The 11,661-nt window shown below is 43.5% G+C and overlaps 1 protein-coding gene across 1 annotated transcript in view; it reads right to left on the reverse strand.

Moving 5' to 3' along the window:
• slc6a16b (solute carrier family 6 member 16b) overlaps window positions 1-153 on the reverse strand; it is a 27,972-nt gene extending 27,819 nt beyond the window's left edge. The window contains exon 1 of the mRNA XM_046847436.1: window positions 1-153. This exon is cut by the window's left edge and continues 76 nt beyond it. The gene's annotated coding sequence lies outside the window, so the exon portion shown is untranslated.
• Window positions 154-11,661: the final 11,508 nt, after the last annotated feature.

The raw sequence follows: 11,661 nt of genomic DNA on the forward strand, positions 1-11,661 counted from the left end.
TTTTAAAGCACCACACATATACACACTGCACGCGCTAACTCTACCGGAAGTTGTGTTTCTCGCCTGTAACCAAACGGAGAGTAAAAGAAACTGTAGAAAGTCAGAGATGAACAGAAGCGTCTCTACTCAAACGTGCCACGTTGGATTCATACGCCCCCTACAGGAAACCCCGCCCCTTTCATCTGCTGTCCAATCAGGCGGTCCATAATAGTGTGTTTCTCTCACTTACTGTTAAAGTGTAATACATACACACTCATTATACTGTATAATAATGTACACTGGAGATCAACATTAGAGAACAATTTATAAACAATTGAACAATTCTGAAATAATGTGATCTTCACTGCTCAACAGTTGAAGGAGTTTTTGTCGTGTCTATACCATGCTACCAGAACACCTTTTCCACAAAATAACTAAGGCATTTTAAAAAAAAAAACATTATTTAGCAGAAAACACACTGATCAAAATTAGAGAACTCTTTTAGATTCCTCCCAGTTATTGGTGTTAATCTGTACCTGGTGCTAATTTCCTTGATTATCTGTAAACCCCTATTTAACTGGCAGCCTAACTTCCAGTGTCACTGACTCTGCAAGATGGTGGGCTGTTCTAAAGTGACTGAAAGCCTCCGGCAGCAGGTTGTCCAGATGAAGGCCAAAGGGATGACCCTATCAGCCATAGCAAGACAAGTTCGTCGTTCCAAAACTGTGATTTCAAGAATATTGAATCTTTACAACATCACAAACTCATTCAAGTCCACCAAGAAGGCTGGTCGTCCACAGAATACAAATACAAGAGAGGACAGGATACTGCGGAGGATCTCCATGGGCACTCGTTTCCACACTGCAGCTGGAATTGCTCACCAGTTCAGCGCTGAACAGGGTAAGGATCTGTCTCGTCATACAGTGTCTCGACGTTTAAGAGCAAGTTTAATTTATTTGGGTCCGATGGGAAACATTATGTTCGGCGACAAACTGGAGAAAGACTGAACCCAAAGTGTGTAAAGAAGTCAGTGAAAAGTGGAGGAGGAAGTGTCATGGTTTGGGGCATGTTTTCTGCAGCAGGAGTTGGGCCTCTTATACAGCTACATGGCAGAGTAAATGCAAATGTTTATCAGAACCTTCTTCAACAACATATGGTTCCTTCCCTGCGTTCATCACCCAATCAGCCCGCAGTGTTCATGCAGGACAACGCTCCATGTCACACAGCAAAACGGGTAAAGCAGTTCCTTGAAACTGAAAACATTGAAATAATGACATGGCCTGCCCAGAGTCCTGATCTCAACCCAATAGAGAACCTCTGGAAAATCCTTGGTGACAAAGTTATGGCCAAGAAACCCACTACAGTCACTGAACTGTGGAGGAGACTGGAAGAAGAGTGGACCAAAATCCCACCAGAGCAGTGTGAGAGACTAGTGCTGTCCTGTGGCTGCAGATGTGCTGAAGTCATTCAGAGCAGAGGCCTGGACACTTCCTACTAATTGCTGACTGTTGTAACCTTCAGAGAATTTTGTCGTAATCTTTTTCCATGCTACAGTTCTCTAATTTTGATCAGTGTGTTTTCTGCAAATTATTTTTTTTAAATGCCTTAGTTATTTTGTGGAAAAGGTGTTCTGGTAGCATGGTATAGACACGACAAAAACTCCTTCAACTGTTGAGCAGTGAAGATCACATTATTTCAAAAATGTTCAATTGTTTATAAATTGTTCTCTAATTTTGATCTCCAGTGTACATACATTTACACGATATTTATACACACACAAACACACATTCTCACACACCTGATATATATATATATATATATATATATATATATATATATATATATATATATATATATATATATATATATATATTTTTTTATTATTATTATTATTATTATTTTTATTTTTTTTTTTTACTCAACTGTAAATCTCATCAAAACCAGGCGATACGCTTAACTGACTCTGATAACTGAGTGTGTTAAAGAATTAAAGGACTGGATGACTCATAACTTTCTACTTTTAAATTCTGATAAGACGGAGATTTTGCTCATCGGCCCAAAAACCAGTACACAGAAGCTCCAGCATCTCAACCTGCATTTAGACGGATGTTCTGTAACCACTAGTTGAACAGTAAAAGATCTGGGAGTTATTTTAGAGCAATTTATCTTTTAAAAATCACATCAACCAAGTTACAAAAACAGCTTCTTCCACCTTAGAAATATTTCTAAGATAAGAAACATGTTCTCTATATCTGATGTAGAGAAGCTCGTCCATGTGTTCATGACCTCCAGACTGGACTATTGTAATGCATTACTAGGTGGATGTCCTGCAACATTAATAAACAAGCTTCAGTTAGTTCAGAATGCAGCAGCCAGAGTTCTCACAAGGTGGAGAAAATATCACCATATAACCCCAATCTTCTCATCCCTACACTGGCTTCCTGTTAAGTTACAAATCGATTCTCCCAGTGTAGGTGCAGATAAAAGACGAATCTTTTTAGCGAGACACACCAAATGCCCACTGAACCACATTCTCACCCACACCTAATGCACTCTTATCCACATTCTCACCCACACCTAATGGCCACTCACACACTTCTCAACCACACCTAATGCACTCTCACCCACGTTCTCACCCACACCTAATGCACTCTCACCACGTTCTCACCCACACCTAATGCACTCTTATCCACATTCTCACCCACACCTAATGCCCACTCATACACTTCTCACCCACACCTAATGCCCACTCACCCACATTCTCACCCACACCTAATGCACTCTTATCCACATTCTCACCCACACCTAATGCCCACTCATACACTTCTCACCCACACCTAATGCCCACTCACCCGTTCTCACCCACACCTAATGCCCACTCTCCCACGTTCTTACCCACACCTAATGCCCACTCACGTTCTCACCCACACCTAATGCCCACTCTCCCACATTCTTACCCACACCTAATGCCCACTCACCCATGTTCTCACCCACACCTAATGCCCACCACCCACGTTCTCACCACACCTAATGCACTCTCACCACGTTCTCACCCACACCAAATGCCCACTGACCCACGTTCACACCCACACCTAATGCACTCTTATCCACATTCTCATCCACATCTAATGCCCACTCACAAACTTCTCACCCACACCTAATGCCCACTCACCCACATTCTCACCAACACCTAATGCACTCTCACCCGTTCTCACCCACACCTAATGCCCACTCACCCACGTTCTCACCCACACCTAATGCACTCTTATCCACATTCTCACCCACACCTAATGCCCACTCATACACTTCTCACCACACCTAATGCCCACTCACCCACATTCTCACCCACACCTAATGCACTCTTATCCACATTCTCACCCACACCTAATGCCCACTCATACACTTCTCACCCACACCTAATGCCCACTCACCCGTTCTCACCCACACCTAATGCCCACTCTCCCACGTTCTTACCCACACCTAATGCCCACTCACCCACGTTCTCACCCACACCTAATGCCCACTCTCCCACGTTCTTACCCACACCTAATGCCCACTCACCCATGTTCTCACCCACACCTAATGCCCACCACCCACGTTCTCACCCACACCTAATGCACTCTCACCCACGCTCACCCACACCAAATGCCCACTGACCCACGTTCACACCCACACCTAATGCACTCTTATCCACATTCTCATCCACATCTAATGCCCACTCACAAACTTCTCACCCACACCTAATGCCCACTCACCCACATTCTCACCAACACCTAATGCACTCTCACCCACGCTCACCCACACCTAATGCCCACTCACCCACGTTCTCACCCACACCTAATGCACTCTTATCCACATTCTCACCCACACCTAATGCCCACTCATACACTTCTCACCCACACCTAATGCCCACTCACCCACGTTCTCACCCACACCTAATGCCCACTCTCCCACGTTCTTACCCACACCTAATGCCCACTCACCCACGTTCTCACCCACACCTAATGCACTCTCACCACGTTCTCACCCACACCTAATGCCCACTCACAAACTTCTCACCCACACCTAATGCCCACTCACCCACATTCTCACCCACACCTAATGCCCACCACCCACGTTCTCACCCACACCTAATGCACTCTCACCCACGTTCTCACCCACACCTAATGCCCACTCACCCACGTTCTCACCCACACCTTATGCACTCTCACTCACGTTCTCACCCACACCTAATGCACTCATACACACATTCTCACCCACTTCTAATGCACACTGCATTAGTGAAAAGCCAGAGAAGAAAAATAATTGCATGGAAAAGAAGTATGCTTCCATGCGATCCACAAGGAAAGGCAGATGTGTTGTCTGTGGAGATAAAAAACACAGGGAGAAAATATTCTTCTGTAAACGGTTCAAAGAACTGAAGCCTGATGAAAAGTTGACTGCTGTGGAAAAGCTGGGTGCATGCAAGAGCTGTTTGGTATGTCATGGTGAAGATGATAAATGTAAAGACATACAAAAGCACAGTCAGATGAAGATTGATCAATAGTTCCATCTACTGGATAGCCAAACTGTGTTAGGAGCAATCCAAAAAGAGAGTTACGGTTACCAGATCTTCTTTGCGAACAGAATTGGGGAGATTCAACAAGCCGGGTCTATTGATGACTAGTGGTGGATCCCTGGAGACCTAAACGTGGCTGACATTTTAACAAGGGGAAAAAGACCTTTAAGAAGATTATTTATGGCAGAATGGACCAGAATTTCTAAAGCAACCTGTAGAGGTGTGGGCGAAAAAATCAGCTAAAGAAATTGCTGCATATACTAAAGACAGCATTAACAAGCTCCAAAGAAAGTCCTTTTCTGCAGCATTGATGAGAGCACAAACTACCAGAACATTTTCAAAGCAGTGCTAAAGGCTCCAACAAAAGGTGAGCAAGAAAAGGGACAGAATGATCCACTTCAAAGTAAGTCTGACGGAAAAGAACCTGAGACCAGTGTCCGAAGAGCTAGCTCTGGAGTAGCAAAGCTTATTGAGTTTAGGAAATTCAGCAGCCTGACAACGTTGGTAAGAGTCATTGCCTGGATATGGAGAGCTGTAATGAAATGGAAGATTGCACTGAAAAGGAATTTAACCTCAAGTGAGCAAAAATGTAAGGAAATTTCTTCAACAGGAAATGTGAAGTCCAAAATCAATCATGCTGCTTTTACTGTTGGAGAATGTGGAAATGCATTGAGAGATCTCGTAATTGCAACTCAAGAGGGAAAAACATTTCAAGACACCACTCTCAACAGACTTGCAGTGTTTAAAGATGAAGACACAGGACACTTAGTTTGTGGAGGAAGGTTTCAAATCTTTGTTTAAGAAAAGACGGCAGTACCCATTCTATCATATGAAGCATGGATATCCACTCTTCTAGCTCAAGAAGCCCACAGTGTGAACCATGAAGAAATAGCAGGTATTCTTTTGCAGTTGAGGAAGAAAGCTTGGATAATAAAAGGCCAAAAAATAGCAAAAAGAGCCGTTGACCACTGTGTAGTATGCAGGAAAGCAAAGGCAAGAAAGTGTCAGCAGATTATGAGTGACCTGCCACCAGAACGGATAACACCTGCAAGGCCATTTGAATACACAACAGTGGATTTATTTGGACCGTATGAAGTGAAGGATAAGGTAAAGAAAAAAGTAAGGCTTAATGTATGGGGAATTGTCTTTTGCTGTATGGCCTACAGAGCTATGCGTACGGACGTTGTCAGCAAACAGTCAAGCAAAAGCTTCCTCTTGACCTATCAAAGATTCACAGCATTGAGAGGGCATCCAAGAAAGCTGTGGTCTGACGCTGGAAAAACCTTTGTGGGATCCAGACCTGCCTTGAAAGAGCTTTGCCTGTTCCTGGACCAGGTGCAGAAGTCAAAACTCGAAAATAAGGTTTCCAAATTTGGAACAGAATGGAGTTGGAAAATCTATCCTGCAGACTCACCCCACAGGAATGGACCTGCAGAAGCAGCTGTTCGATTGGTAAAGCGGGCCTTGCATAACATGGGAGGAGATGGAATCTTTACATGGATGTGAATTACAAACATTTCTATGTATAGCCCCCAACCTTGCAATTGAAAGACCCATAGATGCCAGGACTCCGAGCAGGGAAGACTGTATGGATTACATCAGCCCAAATTCTCTTCTGCTCTGAAGTACTGGACCTAGAAGAGATCTGGGAAGCTTTGAATTTTAAGGCTATTCCTACAAAAGGTTATCCAAGCCAAGGTCAACTGATTCTGGAGGAAATGGAGTTAACTGGCTGGACCTAATCTATTTGTAAGGAGTAAGTGGCACACAAAACAGCAGAACGTGGCTGTAGGAGACATCGCCTGGCTAGCTGACCAGAGTGCATTAAGAGGTCACTGTAGGCTCGCCAGAGTTGTCAGCGTCAACACTGATAACAAGAATATTGTAAGGGATGTAAACGTGAGAATGTACCCCAGCTATCCAGTTTCAACTGAAAGAAACTGTCACCTAAAATCCCTGCTACAATCTTTCATAGGGATGTCAGACGCTATGAAGATTGGTGTGACCTCCTTGGGTTCATGCACCAGGCGGTCAAGTGGGAGGTGTGTTTCCAGGGGAAACAATATAATGGTGCACCTCTGAGAGCACATGGAGGTAGAAATGTCTGGAGAAAGCTTCTCATGAATAAATAAGGATTCTCACCCATTTAGCTCAAATGTAAGCCTGAAGATGCCACTTGTATTAACTTGAATTACTTAAGTTGAAAGTAAAACATCAACTTTGCAATTGTAAAGCTTCAGTAATGTATAATTATGTGAGTTTATGAGTGTAAAGTGTGATGTTAATTTTGATGTTTAATTCAGAAATGAAATAATAATTAAAATAATGTATTTATTTATTTATTTATATTTATTAATGCATATTTTGTTTGTTGTTTGGTTATATTCATTTTTAAAGGTTATCAACCTATTTATTACTGCTACTCCTACAAATTATTACAACTACTACAGCTTCTGTACCACCACCACTACCACCACCACTACTACTGTCCAGAATTAAAAGCAGTAAAATCTGATGTTGTCCTCTTGCGTCCTTCAGACTTAGGAAGTCATTTTTAAGTTTGGGCAGAGCTGAAAAATTGGGAAAACTCACTCACCCACACCTAATGCACTCTTACCCACACTCTTATCCACACCTAGTGCGCACACACCCACACCTAATAGACACTCAGTGACACTTAGTGCACACATTAACACATCTAATCCACACTCACCCACATTCTTACCCACACCTAATCCACACTCACCCACACCTAACGCACACTTACCTACATTCTCACCCACACCTAACACACTCTCACCCACATCTAACGCACACTTACCTACATTCTCACCCACACCTAACACACTTACCTACATTCTCACCCAACCCTAACGCACACTTACCTACATTCTCACCCACACCTAACGCACACTTACCTACATTCTCACCCACACCTAACACACTTACCTACATTCTCACCCACACCTAACACACTTACCTACATTCTCACCCACATTCTCACCCACACCTAACACACACTTACCTACATTCTCACCCACACCTAACGCACACTTACCTACATTCTCACCCACACCTAACGCACACTTACCTACATTCTCACCCACACCTAACACACTTACCTACATTCTCACCCACACCTAACACACACTTACCTACATTCTCACCCACACCTAACAGACTCTCACCCACATCTAACGCACACTTACCTACATTCTCACCCACACCTAACACACTTACCTACATTCTCACCACACCTAACGCACTTACCTACATTCTCACCCACATTCTCACCCAACCCTAACGCACACTTACCTACATTCTCACCCACACCTAATGCACACTTACCTACATTCTCACCCACACCTAACACACACTTACCTACATTCTCACCCACACCTAACACTCTCACCCACATCTAACGCACACTTACCTACATTCTCACCCACACCTAACGCACACTTACCTACATTCTCACCCACACCTAACGCACTTACCTACATTCTCACCCACACCCAACGCACACTTACCTACATTCTTACTCACACCTAATGCACACTTACCTACATTCTCACCCACACCTAACACTCTCACCCACACCTAACGCACACTTACCTACATTCTCACCCACCTAACACACTCTCACCCACTTCTAACGCACACTTACCTACATTCTCACCCACACCTAGCAGCACACTTACCTACATTCTCACCCACACCTAATGCACTCTCACCCACACTTACCTACATTCTCACCCACACCTAGCAGCACACTTACCTACATTCTGACCCATACCTAATGCACTCTCACCCAACCCTAACGACACTTACCTACATTCTCACCCACACCTAACACACTCTCACCCACTTCTAACGCACACTTACCTACATTCTCACCCACACCTAACGCACACTTACCTACATTCTCACCCACACCTAATGCACTCTCACCCACACCTACGCACACTTACCTACATTCTCACCCACACCTAACGGAACACTTACCTACATTCTCACCCACACCTAATGCACTCTCACCCAACCCTAACGCACACTTACCTACATTCTCACCCACACCTAACGCACTCTCACCCACACTTACCTACATTCTCACCCACACCTAATGCACACTTACCTACATTCTCACCCACACCTAGCAGCACACTTACCTACATTCTCACCCACCTAACGCACACTTACCTACATTCTCACCCACACCTAATGCACTCTCACCCACACCCAACGCACACTTACCTAACGCACACTTACCTACATTCTCACCCACACCTACGCACACTTACCTACATTCTCACCCACACCTAATACACTCTCACCCACATTCTCACCCACACCTAATGCACACTTACCTACATTCTCACCCACACCTAACGCACTCTCACCCACATTCTCACCCACACCTAATGCACTCACCCACACCTAGCACACTTACCTACATTCTCACCCACCTAATGCACTCTCACCCACACTTACCTACATTCTTACCCACACCTAATGCACTCTCACCCACACCTAATGCACACTTACCTACATTCTCACCACACCTAATGCACCTCACCCACATTCTTACCCACACCTAACGCACTCTCACCCACATTCTCACCCACACCTAACGACTCTCACCCACACCTAATGCACTCTTACCCACACCTAATGCACACTTACCTACATTCTCACCCAAACCTAACACACTTACCTACATTCTCACCCACACCTAATGCACACTTACCTACATTCTCACCCACCTAATGCACACTTACCTACATTCTCACCCACACCTAATGCACTTACCTACATTCTCACCCACACCTAACGCACACTTACCTACATTCTCACCCACACCTAATTCTTCACTGAAAAAATAGATAACATTAGAAAAACAATTGTGGTGGTCCAACCTCTGAAAGCATCTCCTGACATTATCTCGCCTACAACTCCACAGCTACACTGTTTTACATGTACAGGACAGGAAGACCTGTATGATGTTATTACCAAAGCTAAATCAACAACATGTCAGTTAGATCCCATTCCAACTCATCTACTGAAGGAAGTGTTATATACAGCTGGTGAGCCTCTTCTGAATATTATTAACTCCTCACTATCGTTAGGTCATGTTCCTAAATCCCTCAAGTTAGCCCATATTCTCACCCACACTTACCTACATTCTTACTCACACCTAATGCACCATCACCCACATTTTCTCCCACACCCAACGCACACTTACCTACATTCTCACCCACACCTAATGCACTCTCACCCACATTCTTACCCACACCTAATCCACACTCACCCACATTCTCATCCACACCTAATGCACTCTCACTGTCACACACGGATCAAGAGTCTGAAACCGGTAGTAAAGTCAATACACTTTATTAGCCTTAGTTCACGGAGCAGATACTTCCAGAGACGCGAACACTGGCGACCAGGTGGACTGCCGCGCATAGGTAGTCCAGTGATGATCTGCAGTTTAACCTGTAGATCGGATGGCGAGCGAGTGGGAACAGAGGCCTTATAAAGGGGAATGTAGATTGGATACAGGTGTGGGTGATTAGTGGAGGAAGAGGCTGAGCGAGTATGCTGAGTGCAGAAAGGAGGCGTGGCTGGTGGCTCTGACGCTCACCCACATTCTCACCCACATCTAATGTACACTCACCAACACCTAATGCACTTAATGCACTCTTACTCACACCTTTACCTGATTCACACTTACTCACATCTAATGTACACTAACCTAGACCTAGTGCACTCCCTCATCTGGACCTAGTGTCCAACAGGTTTGCTCTCCCCAGTAAAGCACCCGTGAAGTATTTCCACATAGGAGCTAATGATATACACCCTCGACAGTGTCTGATGTTGTAATATGCTCTGCAGAGGAGGGAAGTAGTGAAGTACAAAAACTTTGTTACTGTACTTAAGTGAATTTTTCTGGTATCAGTTTTTTACTTTTTGTACACAGCTTTTTCAATCCACTGGTGTATCATTTCCTGTCTCTCACACACCACAGATGTAGACTAGTTTCTGAAGCTCACAATGAGCAGGCAGAAGGCAGTAAGAAGTCTGGGGTTAACGTGGATGAGACAGAGGGAGTCAGCATCTTTTCATCATCATCTTTTCTCTGCTTGTGTTCTTCATGGTGGATCTTCAGTCTGGATACATTCATTAGAGAACAACAATTAAAATTCTTCTGTATTAATATATGATGTGAGGTTCAGTTACCAGCGTGATTACAGTCAGAACTTTACCTTTACCTTTACCTCTTGATCAATTTTGATAAAGCGCTGCTTGTAGGAGATTTTAATATTCATGTTCCATGGGCGTAAATTTCATTTAACAGTAGGGGGGGACAATAAATATAAAATTTCTTATGAGCAAATTTTGAAGGGGGACACAAATAATACAGTCAAATTGTACTTATAAAGACACAGTGTCCCCACAGTGAAAAACTTTGCTTTTATCATTATTATTGTAGCATGGAGACTGCGTCATTATGGTTATTTATAAAGTTTTTCTCAGGTTCACTGACAAAGCAAAACAAGGAATTAAAAAAAAGTTACAAATTTTATTTAAAATTAATTAAGACACTTAAAAGAACAGAATAGAAATTGATTATAGAAATACAGTGGGGTCAGTTCGGACGTAGCACAGTGCTCATTTAGGAAATTTAGGAAACGGCTTTGGCGTGTTAGCTGCAGTGCACTAGTACATTAGTTGCAGTGTTAGCTGCAGTGCACTAGTACATTAGTTGCAGTGTTAGCTGCAGTGCACTAGTACATTAGTTGCAGTGTTAGCTGCAGTGCACTATGCTACAAGCTATTGTAAACAAGCTAACATTCACTAGATAAGTCATATTTTAATCGCTACTAGAGCAGATTCATGGAAAATTACATCGGTAATCAGCATTTTTGCCGCAACTAATTTATGAATGAGTCTGCATCAACTACATTAAAGAGAATCGCTTTATTTAAAGTAAATAAAATCCCCTAGTTAATGGAGTTGAACGTTAATTGAGCCACAGCCACACACCTGGGTAGGGTTATGGTTAGGGTTATGTCCCCTCCGTCCCCCGGATTTACGCCCATGCATGTAGATGATGTAAACGATGC

This window comes from Silurus meridionalis, chromosome 4, assembly GCF_014805685.1.
Source record: "Silurus meridionalis isolate SWU-2019-XX chromosome 4, ASM1480568v1, whole genome shotgun sequence".
In the NCBI taxonomy this organism is placed as follows: Eukaryota; Metazoa; Chordata; class Actinopteri; order Siluriformes; family Siluridae; genus Silurus; species Silurus meridionalis.